At 45.4% G+C, this 17,291-nt stretch overlaps 1 long non-coding RNA gene across 1 annotated transcript; it reads left to right on the top strand.

Annotated features, from left to right (window-relative positions):
• Positions 1-12,530: 12,530 nt before the first annotated feature.
• On the top strand, positions 12,531-16,399 carry LOC144772533 (uncharacterized). The gene is made up of 3 exons (XR_013599797.1): positions 12,531-12,614; positions 14,169-14,240; positions 16,278-16,399. It is a non-coding gene; the product is annotated as an uncharacterized LOC144772533 (long non-coding RNA).
• The last annotated feature ends 892 nt before the right edge of the window (positions 16,400-17,291 follow it).

Genomic DNA, 17,291 nt, shown 5'->3' with positions numbered 1-17,291 from the left:
GCAAATTCACCTGCATCAAGTCCCACATCAAACAAACAAACACCAAACAGAGATCCAACACTAACCACCTTAAATGCATCCTTCTCAACACCCGCTCGGTTCACAAACACGCCATCGACCTTTGGAATCTACTCGACACCATTTCTCCGGACATCGCCTTCCTAACAGAAACCTGCATGAATGCCTCTTCAGCTCCAGACATCACCATAGCCATCCCGGACGGCTACAAGATCATCCGTAAAGACCGCCCCATCCAAACAGGAGGAGGCATCGCCATCGTCCACAAGAACACCATCCGCGTCTCAACCAGCTCAGATGACAACCTTGCTATCGCCGAACACCTTCACTTCCAGATCCACACCGACCCCAAGACTACACTTAGGGGCACCCTCCTCTACAGGCCACCAGGACCCCGTACAAAATTCAGCGAAGACATCACTGACTTTATCACCCCACACGCCCTCCCTTCGGAAGAATACATTCTACTGGGAGACCTCAATTTCCATCTGGAAAAGAGCAACGACAGTAACACCACCACCCTTCTGGACAATCTCGCCAATCTCGGACTCAAACAACTTGTTAACACCCCCACACACTATGCAGGACACACACTCGACCCTATCTTCACTTCCAGCAAGCATATCTCCTTCACTCATACCACACCCCTCCACTGGACGGACCACAGCTGCATCCACTTTATTTACAATAAGACCTCGACCCACAACCACCCTCAACCAACTCTGCGAAGAAATTGGAACAAAATCACCATCGACCAGATCTCAACATCGCTTCTTCAAAAACCCCCTGCCTATTCTACGAACCCTAACCAAGCCGCCATCAACCTCACACAATGGTTAACCCAAACCGCCGACAAATTAGCACCCTTGAAAAAACATCAAATCAAGCAAGGAAGCATGAACGCCCCCTGTTTCAACGATGACCTTAAGAAATCCAAGAAGCTCTGTCGTTCCCTTGAGAAAACTTGGAAAACAGACCCAAACACTATCACCCAAGCCGCCTTCAAAAACGCCACCCGCAAACACCACCAACTAATCCGGACAGCCAAGAAATCAGCACTCAAAGACCGACTAGACAACAACACCCACAACAGCAAGGAACTTTTCAACATCATCAAAGAATTCACCAACCCCACCGCCAGCTCTAACGACATCACCCCCTCTCAAGTCCTCTGCGACTCCCTTGCCTCATTCTTTCATAACAAAATCGCCGACATCCATAACAGCTTTGACAACCAACCTGTAAACCAGTCCACCCCTCTCACCTTCGAACCGCTACCTCCTCCGAATATCCTTTTCGAATGGAACCCAATCACCACAGAAGAGACCATTCGCCTAATGAACTCCATCCACTCAGGATCCCCTACAGACCCATGTCCCCATCACATCTTCAACAAAGCAGACTCCATTATCGCACCCCATCTCCGAGATGTCATCAACTACTCCCTTAACTCCACCACATTCCCAGAAAGCTGGAAACACGCCGAACTCAGCGCCCTTCTGAAGAAACCCACAGCCGACCCCACCGAACTCAAAAACTACCGCCCCATCTCGCTCCTCCCATTCCCTGCCAACGTCATTGAGAAAGCCATTAACAATCAGCTCGCCACCTTCCTCGAAACCAACAAATCACTCGACTCCTCACAGTCTGGCTTCCGAGCCAAACACAGCACCGAGACCGCCCTCATCGCAGCAACAGACGACATTCGAACACTACTGGACAACGGAGACACAGTCGCCCTTATCCTCCTTGACCTCTCCGCAGCCTTCGACACAGTCTGCCATAGCACCCTGATACAACGCCTCAGAAACATCGGAATTCAAGGAAAAGCTTTGGACTGGATCATTTCGTTCCTCGCTGGAAGAACTCAGAGAGTCCGCCTCCCACCTTTTAAGTCAGAGGCCTCCGAAGTCATCTGCGGCGTCCCGCAAGGATCATCACTCAGCCCCACCCTCTTCAACGTCTACATGAGCCCCCTCGCAACCATCGCACGTCAACACATCCTCAACATCATCTCCTACGCTGATGACACTCAGTTGATCCTCTCACTCACCAAAGACCCAACCACCGCCAAAACCAACCTACACGAAGGGATGAAATAAGTAGCCGAGTGGATGAAGCACAGCCGTCTGAAACTGAACTCGGACAAAACGGAAGTCCTCATCTTAGGCTCATCCCCTTCCGCCTGGGACAACTCTTGGTGGCCAACGGCCCTAGGAAAAGCCCCCATACCGACAGACCACGCACGGAACCTGGGCATCATCCTGGACTCCTCACTCTCGATGACCAGACAAGTCAACGCCGTCTCATCCTCATGCTTCAACATCCTACGCATGCTCAAAAAAACATTTCACTGGATCCCCACCGAAACAAGAAAAACGGTCACCCACGCACTGGTTACAAGCCGCCTGGACTACGGAAACACCCTTTACGCCGGTTCCACCGCGAAACTACAGAAAAAACTCCAACGCATCCAAAATGCTTCAGCCAGACTCATACTAGACATCCCCCGCACAGACCACATTTCCACTCACTTGAAAGACCTTCACTGGCTCCCCGTCAACAAGAGAATAACGTTCCGTCTCCTCACCCACGCACACAAAGCCCTATACGAACTTGGACCTGATTGTCTCAACACGCGCCTTTCCTTTTACACCCCCACCCGCCAGCTGCGTTCGTCCAACCAAGCCCTCGCCGCTGTTCCGCGCATCCACAAAGCCACCATGGGAGGAAGATCCTTCTCCTACTTAGCGGCCAAGACCTGGAATTCCCTTCCCATCCACCTCCGCCTTACTCAAAACCACCTAGCCTTCAGAAAACAACTTAAAACATGGATATCCGATAAGTAAACCTCCCCCCCTTCCTCAAGCGCCTTGAGACCCTATGGGTATGTAGTGCGCTATATAAATTCTGACTTGACTTGACTTGACTGACCTGGCAGACATACAGCCCACCATATTGAGGGATTTCTTCCCACCTGAAAATCCCATGCTAGTTTGTAGGACTTGGGTCAATAATACCAAAAGTTGTGAAGAAATTCAGCTGGCACAACTGCTGGGTCAGCTTTCACTGTGTTGTGAACAGTTTGGTGGAGATTCATTGCTGCATTTCACCCTGATTCGAGAGCAGCTATTGCACAAGAGATAATTCTTGTTGTATTTCCTGTAGCTGGATAGTAATTTATTTCTTTAAAAAATAATTTTTATTTAGTTTTCAACAATTTTAGGATCACAATAGTGTAACACTGCTTCCCCATCCACCTGATTCTCCCCTTTCTTAATATCCCATTTAGTTCCAGAATACCATGAAGTAGACCACAGTCAAGTCCACTGCAACCAGTCTGGTGCACTATAGATGGGTCTGTGCCCCAGTCAACTGTGTGCCTTTCCCCCAACAACTTCCTATGGGTGGGCCGCTCTGGGTATTTTGTGATGCGCTTTTCACTGTCCCCAGATGTTATCATACTTTTATGGTCCTCCTCTGGACCTATTCACTGCTTCCTCAGCTGAATAGAAGAAATTGATCCCTCTTAGCCACTTTGATATTTGGAGGGCCCCCCGGATCCTCAATGGCCCGCTATGTGATGTTTAGCTAAAAAACAACTGATCCCAACCATCAGTTTTTGTCCCCTTACCTGTCCCAACCCGGGAATACGTTCTGAGATCTGTGTAAATGGCATTCAGCTTTGAGATGGTCAGGGAACATCATATGGTGTGTCTGCCAGACGTCTCCCAATTTAGAGATCCCCAACTTATTTCAGTGCACTTGAGCCCTACTGTTTTCCATAGCCATGTACCCTTCCACAATGGCTTCTTCCTAGTGGGCACCCTCCACTATCATATCCATTGCATTGCTTTCTAGCTAATCACTGGAATGGCTGGAAGGGCCAGGGGAGTGGGTAGGAAGGACTCCCCATACAGCCAAAACCATGGTGCTTGCCTGGCAAAGTCCACGTGAGTCTCGTAGTGGGTCCCCCTGCACCAAAGATCCGGTCAATAACCACAACCAGCTGGGCAGCCCAGTAAAGTAATGCAGTCTGATGTCTACTGCCCCTAGTCGGTAAACATCCTTTACAACGCAACTTTTACCACGCAGTGCCTTTACGACGCAACTTTTACAATGCGAACCATTACAACGCATTGGGGCGCTCTAGGATAGGGAATAGATTTAATGTACTATCCAACACCTTCCCTACTATCCACGGGGACTGGAGTTGGAATAGTAAATTAAACTATTCACTATCCAGCGCCCCAAAGCACTATGCGTTGTAAAGGTATTCGTTGTAAATACCGCGTTGTAAAGGCATGCGTGGTAAAAGTATGGGTTGTAACGTCATACATCCCCCTAGTCCACCATAATAAGGGGCTTGTATGCAGTTCTTATGGGAGATTCACAGCGACGATCCTCGCTACTTGTATCTATTGAGGTTGGCCTGTAGGGTTGTAAACCAAAGGCTAGGGATTTTGTGGGGGTAGTGTTGCCAAACATACAACAGCTGTGACCAGGCCACAATTTGGAAGAGGGCTATAGACCCCATCATGATCAGGGGGAGAGAGCTCCATCTTGCCATATGTCCCTTAATTTTGCACGTCAAAGAGGTTATATTCTTGCCCCAGCATTCCTCTGGGTCTCTTGATATGCGCATGCCCCAGTGTTTGAAATTGGCTTTCTGGTTGGCAAAGGTACGCACCCTGTCCTAGCAGAAGCCATAATCCTGGTCAGGATAAGCAAGATATACACTAAAAGATAACCTGTGCTCAGCTTGGCACAGAACAGTCAGGGGTATCCAAAGAGACAATGTGCAAAGTATGTGTGCAACACACACACTTGCACAGTAACACAATGAATATACCACAACAAGACTCTAGACAGGTTTAGAAAAAAATAGACAATTATATTATAACCAAAACAAGCCTAAAATGACAAAAATCCAATGTATAGAAGTTGAGATATATAACATTTTTAAATTAATAAATGCATTAAAGCACCTAGAAGCAAGCCGCTCTAAAAAGGTTACTTTAGGTTGCGCTGTATCGGGTCAAACTCAAAGTTCAGGCCAAACGCGTGGAAGCGCAGGCCAGCTACAGGACCCATGCAGAACGCAGTGAAAAAAGTACCTTTCCTGGTCTCAAACAGTGAAATGTGTCGATCTGCTCCACGTAGTGAAGGCGATGCGTCAGTTCTGAAAATGGGTGGTAGATGTGTCGAGTGATGTGCCGCATCGGATTCTAAATAACAAAAGAAGAAGGCCAAAACTGATACATTAGTCAAAGCAAATATTTCCAACCAGAATACAGACGACAGTTCAATATTCAGGACTGCTACTGAATAGCTGTTTATTCAAAAATAGTTTTCTTGAAGATACACAATTTTAATTTAATTTTCAAATTCAAAAGCAAAACATGAAACAACAAAGGACATCAGGACACCAAATGGTATGGTAAAAACTCATCCACACTAACACTCGTGAATAATCAGACATATCACATTCAAACCGCTATCATTCAAACATTCAAACTGCATACCTCACACAACCTGGGGCTGGAATGAACCAGGTGGTGAAGTATATGGTCTGCTCGAAAGTTGAAAAGCATTCAATAATATTCTAGAATGTTTCAAACAATGCACCATTGGTAATTCAATAGGGTCGCAATAATTTTCATATCATTTTGCAACAATAAATTTATCAACAAAAGTCGAGGTGCAAAACCAATAAACACCAAGGTAGAATGAGCAGACCAAAGGGCCTACGCGTTTCGAATCCTTATGAGTACCAGGATTCTCATCAGGGCTAAGCGTCTCTGTAAAAGAAGAAAGACAATATATCTAAAATCTAAAAAAAAACAAGGAAACTAGCGAGCACTACTGCACCTAAGTCAAACTTCAGCTTACCAATCTTTTGTCTCAGTGGACAAAGTTCCCAAGAGTAACCTCCTAAAACAGTGAGTAAAAAAAGAGAGAAAGAGAAGAAAAAGTTTGTGAATAATGTATCCTGTGTAAATTCAGTGGAATAACTGGGACAACCTGCAAGTCTGGTTTACCTGAGCGATAGGATTCTGCCACACAGTCGAGGGTATGCATCGGTCCCACCAAGCTGCCGTCGAGGCGATACGCAGTCTAATGTATCGATCTCTGAGGGCAAAGTGCTAGTTCTGATGCGCTGTGCCCATTTTACTCCTGCAACTGGTGATGCGCCAGTTCTGTTAAACACAGACATAAAATTAATCAAATTCCATGCTGCAAGTGTCTGGGCCACTTCCAGTGAGTTCAGACACTGGAGCAGGGATAGAGACTTTGATGTCCCTCAGTCTCAAGCAATAGGAGGCCAGCCAACAAGTCCTTGGAGATCACTTGGAGGAAAGGCAGAGCCCAGCTCTCCTTCAGCACAGTCAGAGAAAAGCAGACAGCAGAGAAACACCAGAGAAAAGCAGGCCTTCCAAGCATGCAAGCCAAAGATGAGTCATTTAAGCAGAACAGCAGTCTTTCTGACATAGATTCAGTTCAAGATCCAGAAGTGCTTGATTTTGAGTGGGGCGGGTTGGTCAGAGACCCAGGACTTATAGCCAAAAGTGCCTTTGATGCTGGTTGGTGAATTCAAAGCAGCTCTCTGAAGTGCACAGCTTCCTCTTTCCGCCCAGTCCTGTCCTCCAGGCTATCTTTAGGGGATAATCAGTCCTTTGTGTGGGGACAGGTCACTGCCTATTCAAGTAAAGGGTTACACCCTCTGTTGCACTCTGCCCAGGTAAGGCCATCAGAATACAAATGTATGTTGATGGCTACTCAGACACACCTATCCTTTGTGGGTTGTGGCTGTCAAGAGGGAATGCAAAAAGTGTAGCTGTCACTTACTCCAATTATTGGGGATGGGCTGTCAGGCACACAAAGCAGTAAGTGCAGATAAATGTCTACTTTCTTATAGTGAACAAAGCAAACACAAGGAGATGATGTACGGAGTTCTGAAACTTTTCAGGCACTCACCCCCAGTCACAGATTGGGTTGAATGTATCATTATTCTTTAGCTCATTTCGCCACTTCAGTTCAGACCCAGCTATATGCAAATCAATCTTGACCCTGACTTGGCAGCTCGGGCTGGACTGCTCCCATAAGGAACAGGGTCAAGACTGATTTGCATATGGCTGGGTCCAAACTGGGGTGATGTGGTGAGCAAAAGAATGATGTATTAAACCCAGATGCTTATGACTGGGGGTGAATGTTTGCATTGTCCAGTATTCCGTCCAGCAATTGTTTCTTTTGCATACTTTCTTTTAGTGGCATTTCTAAAATAGCAATGTTAAATTCAACTTCCCTAGTAAGTAGGATTTATCACTACCATTCCAAACATACGAAACACGAAAAAGCTACTCCTCTCTGATCAGGAAATATAGCTTAAAAGTGTATTAAGAAATTCCTGATGCTAATCTATGAGAGGAGTAGGCCTCATTGTAGTGAAAAGTGAAATATGCTGTTTGTCACTACCAGGACACATAAAACAGAAAAGTACATGTCCTACGTTTTACTTACATATGCTGTGCCCTTAGGGCTACATAGGGCCTACCTTAGGGGTGACTTATAAGTAATAAAGGGGGAGTTTAAGGCTTGTTAAGTAGTTCTAAATGCCAAGTCAAAGTGGCATTAAACTGCAAACACAGGCACTGCAGTTGCAGGCCTGAGAGAGGTTTGAAAGGCTTCTTCTATTGGTGGCACGATCAGAGCTGCAGCCCACTAGTAGCATTAGATTTACAGGCCCTGGGTATATGATATACCACCTTACAAGGGACTTACAAGTTAACTAAATAGGTCAATTATGTATACACCAATTGTACACATGTTTAAGGAAGAAGCACCTGCCCTTTAGCACTGATTCAGAGTAGTAAAGCGCTCAGAGTCTTAGGACCAACAAAAGATTCAGCCAAATGTGGAGGCAAAAAGATTGGTGAAGACCACCCTCGGACTGACAGGTAAAAACACCAACTATTTAAATGTTCCAAATCACCTGGAAGTAACTCTGGAGGAATGGCCACCACAGGGATTATGACTGATTTCCCCCAGTTCACCCTCAGGTCTGTTTCTTCTTTGTAGATTTCTAGAATGCAAATCAGCTGTAGGATCAGTTGGTTTAAGTGCTAAATATAAAGGTGGACATCATACCACATACAAAGAGATGCAGTCCCCTAATTCTACACCCCACCTCAAGCCCCACACCTGCGCATCCCCGATCTGTTTTGCCAGTGTTTCAATCACAAGAGCGAATAGGAGAGTAGACAGCAGGTGGCCCTGCCAGTGGCCTCTGCCTATCTGGAACTGTTGTGAGTAAATGGTGTTCACTCTGACCCTATCACATGGCACTGTGTATAACATCTTTACAGACTGAAGGACTTTAGGGCCAAAATTTATCTTTTCAAGGATGGCGTGGAGGAAAGGTCATTCAACTGAGTCGAAGGCCTTCTCTAAGTCCAGTTGCATCATGGGTGTGTGGTCAGATGTATGTGGTACAAGGCCATATTTATCCCCCTAAGACAAGGCAGTGCCTCTGGTGGGAGTAAGCCATTTTGATCGCAATTCACTAGGGATCTCACCTGTTTCAGTACCCTGGTGCTACGGCCTCTGCAACTATTTTGGCTTAAATATTAATTAGGGAAATCAGGCTTTAAAATGCACAGTCTGTAGGTGGCCTATATGGTTTGGGGAGAACTACAACTGAGGCCCCCTAGATATCATAGGGAAGTATCATAGCTGTCCCTGCAGCTTCGACCATTGTAAAGAAGTGAGAGAGTAGTGTTGGTGCAAACCTTTCTAAGAATTGCATAGGTAATACACTTGAACCGAGCACCTGCCCAGAATGTATCTCCTGCAAGGCTGCAAATAATTCCTCCTTCGACAGAGGTGCATCCAAGTCCTGCAGCATGATCAGGTCAGCTATGGGGTATTGTTGCTCCACTTGCCCGACGTGTTTGATTGGTAAAGTTTCTCATAGTAATGTGCGCAGTCATTGCCGATTGCCTCAGCATCGTGGGTCACCTCACTGTCGGGCCCCGTGTCTATGGGACAAACCTGTCTGCCAGAGTTGGTTGCATACCTGTGTAACAATGTTCCCATATACTCTCTGTTTTTGATAATCGGACACTGCTGCCCCTGCAGGATCTGCTATTGTGTCCCCCTGAGGAACTGCTTTCCTCCCCTCCCACAATGTGATTGGGGAGACATCTGTTGTTGTTTTTTCTCTGAGGTAGAGTTATATCTTTTCCTTCATGTGCTCCAAAAATCTAACATACTTCAGTCACCCAACCTGAAGGCTTCAGTGCGTATTAGACCTAGGCATCCCCAATTAGTTCAATCGGTCAGTGGTCCAATGGTACCCTTTTGTGAATTCGGAGTCCAGCAGTGAAAATAATACATACTGACTAGTTCTTTGCTTTCCATGGATTGCAAAGCATCAGGGACTCCACCCATGGCACGAGGGTCGAGCCACTCTTTTCACCTCAAGTTGTAGATGCATGACATTATTGAATTGACCCGCTATAATAAGGTCCCACTCCGAGACTGTGGTGATAACTGTCATCAGATCTTTTATCGTGGTCGCCTGCAGGTTCGGTGAAATATACACTGGCATCACCATCCATAGGATGCCATTCAGGAATTGAGAAACCACCCCATATCTATCCATGGTGTCTCAGATAGCATGCGTGACCATTAGGGGAAAGGTAACTGTTCTTGAGCACCTAGTGAACCCGGCATGATATATATGCAGTTAAAGCCATGCTGTCCCAAAAAGGTACCCCTACTCCCAAGCAAATATGTCTCTTGCAACAATAGAACCACCAGGGTCATCTTGTAGACCTATAGAGAATTGTTGTGCATTTTATTTTATCCAGCAACCCACTGACATTGCAAGACAACAGCTTTTAGTGGATGGTTTTGTTGTCAGAGGTCTTGGTGAGTCGTTGAGCCCGTTTGACTAGGGTCCGTGGCCGTGTAATGTGTCTTCCGTGAGGCATAGTGTTGCAACCGAAATCAGCCCGATAGTACCCAACTTCAGGCGCGGCTGGCACAGGTAAGAGCGGAGGGGTGTGAAGGGATGGGAGGGGGAAGTCGGCAGAAAGTAATCACCATAGTTTTGTGTAGCTTCGCTCCATGCAAGCCCCTCTCTCTGGAGGCAATGTGTCTCTTCTCCATAAGTGAATGAGAAAACATTTGTATTTATACATGGAGGAAAGAAGGAAGGGTACCAAAATTCTCCTCTATAATACTGAATAACTTCTTATCATCCACTAGAAGGGTCCCCTCCCCGGTGAACACCGGAGCTCTCTGAGGAGGATGCCCTACGCCCGTCCTCTGGTTGTGACCAAAGTTGCCATCCTATCCGTCTGCTACACTTCTTCTTAGGGTGGGATGGTTGACCCCCTACAGTCTCCCGAGATGTCATTGGCTCCTTTGTTAATATGGGCAGTTATTTACTCTCTGCTGCTCAGTCCCTGGCCTCTTCTGGGCTCTCCACTGAGACATTAATTTCAATTTGGCAGATTGTATCAGCATATATTGAATGTCCACAGCCCTGAATTTCTACTTAATCTCTAAGAAAGATTTACAAAGGAGCTACACTTTAGTTGTGTAATCGGGGAAGAACATAACCCTGGAGTTGGTCCAATGGATGTCTAGATGTTGGCGTACCTGCCACAGGATATATTATCATTTCACAAAGTTCAGTACCATGATGACAATGGCTCTAGTGGGTCCCCCCCCGGCGGAGGACTTAGGGCAACCACCCTGTGTGCCCTTTCCAGAACAAAGTAGGGGGAAGATTCACAATCCAGGATCCGGGGTCTGAAGTATTCCATGAGGAATTTCTCTGGGTGTTGGTTTTAGATGCCCTCTGGCAGTTCCACCAACCATAAGGGCAGAGGAGGGTCACCTCCTACACCTGATACAGGGAACATCTGCCTACGCTTGTCTCTGTGATCCCATGTCTTGAGGGTCCAGGACAGGGGACACCCACTCTATCCTCTTGAGACACCACAGTGAGGTGGAGTATTGCTGTACTTGTTTGACCGTCCAAGACCAGTGTTTGCTGTAGTTGTCTCCCAGGATCTCTGGGCTCCTGGGGCCGGTCACCTCCTGAGGGGGAAGCTGTGTGCCCATCTCCTACTTTTGGGGCGAGACGTCTTGTGTGGGTTTCCACCCACCCTGGCTGCAATCATAGTCCTGGATTCTCATGCTGCTCAGTCTGTCTCATCTACCCTTGTCCGCCATTTTGGCTGGCTGTTCCAAGCCCATGTGGCTGCCTAAAGGTGAAAGGGGGTCCCTACCTCTCTTCTCCTTGTGACTGTCTCCTCTCACTCGCTGTGCCCCAAGAGTGAATGCTGAGGTAAACGTGGGTCGCTGCTGTGGGATTGCAGCTCCAGGATGTGTCCATTGGCATCATGACAGTCTCACGGCAGGGCGTTGTTTGCCTAATGCGTTTCTCTTGTCCCCGGCTCCCTGCATGGGCTTGGGTAAGCTGAAGGGGACAAGCGTAGAGGCCGCCTCATGGATTTTTGCATCAGAGAAAAGGTCGCCCCATAGTCGGCTCATCCAGGCTGCAGTTGCAGTCCTGGCTACTTGTAGCGCCCAGCCCATGTCCTCCACTCTAAAGTACCCGTTCCGCTATTACGGGCTACGGCTTGGAAGTGAAAACAGCTTTATCCCACACCCCAGCTAATCAGCTGTCTTCTCTCCCTCGCTCATCCCTGGAATCGATGCAAAGGGGGGTTCGCCACGGTGGGTTCACAGCTCCAGGTGGAGTTTGCCACCGGCAGGCCGTCTCTCGGCAGGTCATACGCACAGCCATGTTGTCGATCACCAAAATTATCTCTCATCCAGGGCTCCCTGGATGGGCTCGGGTGGGCCAAAGGGGGTGATTATAAGGGCCATTGTTCAGGTGCTTGCGACCGAAAAAAGGTTGCCTAAGGGTCGGATTCAGCACGATTCTCAGAGCTGACACCAGCTCGCTTAAAATGTGGCCACCATCCTAGGGTGCTTGGCCACACCCCCCAGTAATTTCTTTCCTGATGCTCTTAACAATGTAGTGGAGGAGAGTGATATGTCAATGGTAGGTGAGCCATTTGGAGCCAGGATGGTATTTATCAATAAGGTATAACATGTATTGTTTAGAAGAAGTCACACAAGATTTCTTGAGTAAAGAGCAGAGTGAGCACTTCTGGTAGCAGTACACTTGTACACTGCCAGCTCACCATTATTCACTGTTTCTGCATCTTTGATCTATTACTCACAAATAGAAATATTACACTCACACATATCTTCTACTTTAAAAGGTGATGAACACAAGGTGCTATGGATGTGAAATGGCAAAATAGGAAGCAAGCATAGTATGCAGTTACTTGTACAAATGTTTTTTTCCATTTGTAGTTGCTTGAGGTGTGCAGCGTTTCATGACTTCCATCTCTGCAAAACTCATGACAGTCCACATTTGTTGACAATGGTCTTGGTAATGCTGATCTTTTTTATTATATTTTCAGTATCCATATAAACTACTTGAAGAAGTAACACCACCAGAACACAGGGATGCCTTCAACATCCCCACCTTAGCAGCTGAGAAACATGTGAGTCTTCTTTAAAATACCATACCATCATGTTTATGTGCCTCCTCTCTCAGACTCTGTTTCTTCCATTCTATCTTCACAAATCAAAGTAAATCTGCAAGATATCACAGGAATAACTGCCTGTGGAAAATACACTCCATTCTCAGAAACAAAGGAATTCTTTACGATACTAGCAAGGAGTGAATGGTGTAGCAACTCAGTCCGTCTCTCATCCACTGGTACCCTTAGAAAGCTAGAGCTGATTTCTTAATTTCAAAGATGGTTTTAGTGCACAGAGTAAACAGACAGAGGTGGAATCTATCTCCTGCTGGAAACAAGGATTAATTAAAACAATCATCCTTCTGACTACTAGACTAACCTCTTCTGTGAGAGATGAGAACAAAATACACGGGGGTTGATCCTACTGGTGTACAAGCAAGAACTTATGGGCTCAAAAATTCCATTTAGCTCTAGGGTCAAATTCAGCCTTACTTCTAAACTAGGCAAAGGATACGGCTGGCATTGGCTTTGAGCAAAGAATACAAAAATCTCCTTCTCTTAAAAAATTGGTCACTCCCAGATTTCACAGGTGCAAGTGGGGTGGCCACTCCGTCTCTGTGGCAGCCGTAAAACTTTGGAAATCTTTGCCCCTTTCGATATCCAAGGCAGACTCGCTTCCGGTCTTTAGGAAGCTCTTGAAGACCTGCGACCAGATGTATGACCCATTTTTACATGTGCAAACGGGTTAGCGACCCGTTTGCACATGCAAAACCTAATAGGGCCTTGTACAAACCCTATTTAGCAAGTACCAATTTATTTGCAACTCGCTAAATAGGATTTGCAACTCACAATTAGGAAGGGGCTTTCCAAGGCTGTCCCTTCCTAATTGCGACTTGCTACCCTACGTAAGAATGTTTTGCGACTGCAATTGCAATCACAAAACACTCACAATTCACCGCCCTCTTCAAGAGGGTGATAATGCTCTCTCAAATGAGAAGGTGTCCCCAGGGGACCCCTTCCACTTTGCAAATGCAGGGAAAACAAAAACGTTATTTTTTAAATACATCCAGTTTTCCTTTAAGGAAAACGGGCTGCATTTAAAAAAAAACTGCTTTATTGAAAAGCAGTCCCAGATATGGAGGTCTGCTGAGCCGAGCAGGTCGCCATACCTGGGAAGGCCAGCCATTCCTACTGGGGTCGCAAACTGCGAGCGCCTCATGAATACTGATGAGGCATGTATTGTGCAACCCCATTGGTAATCGTAAACAGTGTCTCTGACACTGTTGTACATGGCATTTAGCGACTCGCAAATTGCGACTCGGTAAATGCCCCGGTCGTACATCTGGCCCCTGGGTATTTGCCTCCTAGCAGGTTGTTGGTGCTGTCACTTCTCACAGTTTACTTAGCGCCTTGACACCAGCTGGTATAAGTGCACTTTATAAATACTATCCTATTGTATTACCTAGGATCAACCGGTTATTGGCAATGCCCACAGTTTGCCATTTTAGAGAAACATATATCAACAGTTTTACATGTCTAAATAGCCTTCTTGTTTCCATTCTCTCTATCTATCAGCTTGAGAACATGATCAAAATGATGAACAGCACTCTCAGGTTATGCGAGTTCATACTATCTACAGAGGGCGAGGTAAGATTTTGATGCTTTTTTCTGTCAATGTGAGAGAGAGTGTGAGTACTATCTAATTGAAAGAATCACACAACTAGCCGTCACTAATCAATGGGGTCCTCGGAATGTAATGAAAATGTAAGGGGGATTTGTAAAGCAGTGCTTGTCACCCATGAGGGTATCCAGGGGCTTCTTCCATCCAATTATGGGTTTGCTTTACTTGCCAAATAATCCATCGTATGATACACACTTTGCCGTTTTCCACAAATAAATGTTTGGCTAGTTTAGAAGGATCAAAAACAACACATGTTGCTGAGCCGTGGCAAACGTTAACTACTCACCTGATTGTTTCACCCAAGTGTTATATTGGTTATATTGGTACTAGAGAGGCAGAAAGTCTTGCGAGAACAGCATTAATGTGTGATGAAACAGCAAAAAAGTATTGTCACAGAATGCCCTACATTATGTTGTATCATTTTCACTCTGTTCCATAATTTGGCCTCCCAAATGTGTCTCTGAATATCAATATTGTAAGGCACTAATATCGTTGACAAAAAATCGAGAGACAAAATGTCAAAAGATATTTGTATAGATTTTCTGTACGTAATTCCACAACTGTGTACCAAAAAAAATACACATATATCTTCATTTATGTGGTGTTAAGAATGGCAAATGTATACGCCCCTCTGTGCATTTACCATTCAATATTTTGTTCCTCTATATTTTGTCCACTGTTTTACTGTGCCACAATATTCTTGTCCTAGATATTCAAGAATACAATCGGCCCTTCATAGTCTTAGAATTCCAGAACCACTTCTGATGGAAGACATTTGATTAATGTTTTAAATTACTTTACAGTTGGGTGTGTAGAAAAAGAAGGAAATACATAGGTTTTCAAGAGTCTTGGGAAAAAGTTTAATCAACATACGACATGGAAAGACTGAGGCTCACATCCCATTGGTGCTGGAGAAGGAGCGTTTCTGTGGTAGGGTCATTCAAAGCAGTCCTCATCATCAAAGAAACACTTTTATGTTGATTAAGACTGGGTGCAAAACCTTTTAAAAGAGAAAGACTTTGTTTATATGAATTCATTACGTGCATCATGTGAGAATAGAGCCCCCAAGAGCTTGGCTGTCATCCCTATATGGATGCTTTGGATTGCCACAGAAGAGCAAAATAATTCTGCAAATCTAGTTCAGATGCAAGGGGGGCCCGATGGGTAAGTAACATTATCTGCCCCCTAGAGTCCAAGACTGGTGTTTATCAGGTCGCGGTCACATTGTTATAAATAATCTGTATGAGTACAAAACACCTACTGGCTGTTTAGAGACTTCAAAGAGTACTAGAATTCTGTGGAGTAGCTCCTGCGTGGGAGAGGTTGTGACACTGGAGAAGAGATGAGGCCGCTACTGGAGTACAATATTGTATGGCAGGACATTTTTATGAACTGTCTTACCTCTTGTAGGGGCATATTTACAATAAGTGGCGCATCCCTGCATATCAGCAGGGATGCGCCACTTATTGTGCGCCATGCCTCCGCCACCATAGTTGCTCCAATTTACAATGCGGCGCACCTTGGGGCAAAAACGGCACAGATGCGTCACGCATCTTTGCCCTAAAAGTGGCGCATTGCTGGAATCTTGTAGATTTCACTCAGCCACTTTTAGGAGGCGTTCCTGCGCCGGAACGCCCCCCTGTGCAAGAACGGCTCCTTCTGGCACAGGGCTTTACCACGTGACGCATCTGGGTGTTGTAAATACCCCGCACCATGGTGCATCTTTTGCGCCACCACAGTGTCACAAAAGTGATGCAACGGCGGTGTAAAAGAGGCGCAAGGGGCTTGTAAATCTGCCCCTCTGTGTTTAAAGAGGCATAATCTCTTCCCAGCTAACTCCCCCTTTACCTTGCTTAAATTTAATCAAATTCTTTGCAAGCCAACATTTAAAACAAGGCAAAAGATACTTTATGAGCACATGGTGCCTCCACGTTGCTTGCTAGACTGTGAGAATGGGCAATTGCCTACTTGACCAATCTGACCATGTACCTTTCAACTTTCAGGTTCCAGCAATACCATCTTTTGATTCTGACCACTGTGACTGATATCACTGACAACATTTATGGAGGATCCCTCACCATTTCCTTTCTTTACTTATTTATTTAAATAATCATTTATTATATACCTATTTATGTATTCCATGTTTATTTGTTTTATTCAACAGCAAATGTTATACCTCCATTCATATATTTTATTAGTATTGGATTTATTAACCACTTATTGATGCCTTATTGTTAACTTGTATTATATTATAAAACTCAATACAAATTTTCAACACAAAAAATATGTGTAATGTGAATGTTCTTACCCACACTTTACTGAAGGTAAACATTGTACATTTTTTGTTTGTTATGCGTTTTAAGGGCCCTAGGCACTAAATAAAAATAATTAAGAAAATCTATACTCTTGCCTTTAATGAGAGCTATCATATATTCTTGGCTACATGACTGGCATAATCCTTCAAGATAGAGTTTTAAAACTAAGTAGGTGTGGGGCATATTGCAACACAATGCAACACTCTTGAAAAATCACACTCAGCAAGGTTTTATGGAGAATTTAAGATTTGAATGGAACATGTTTCTTAAATCACATTCACAAATTTGAAACACATGGACACACTGGTCTTTGTCTATGAATTTGCTTGGCTCAGACATGTGCAAGAGAAGCAACATGAAGAAAAGAAGTCTGTTTATTAGCTGGGCAGTAGAGAACAAGTTACTTACCTTTGGTAACGCTTTTTCTGGTGGATACAGTATCTGCCTGTGGATTCCTCACCTTGTGAATATCCCCCTGCGTCAGCAACATTCGTAAATTCTTTTGTAGCTCTTCACGCCAACGTGGACGACATCACAGAATGCACGGCTTCGCGCGCGCGGCTCCGCTGACCTCACTGACTCCATAATAGGACTCCGTCGGCGTGATGACATCAGTACCGTCCTTTTTTCCGTGCCTTCGAGGCACACGGACAGACCGACAACAGTAGATATGCACACAATGTACACAGTACCAAATAATCA

Source organism: Lissotriton helveticus, chromosome 1_1 (assembly GCF_964261635.1).
Source record: "Lissotriton helveticus chromosome 1_1, aLisHel1.1, whole genome shotgun sequence".
NCBI lineage: Eukaryota > Metazoa > Chordata > Amphibia > Caudata > Salamandridae > Lissotriton > Lissotriton helveticus.
The sequence above is the reverse complement of the archived record's forward strand: the minus strand, read 5'-3'. Positions and strand labels throughout refer to the sequence as shown.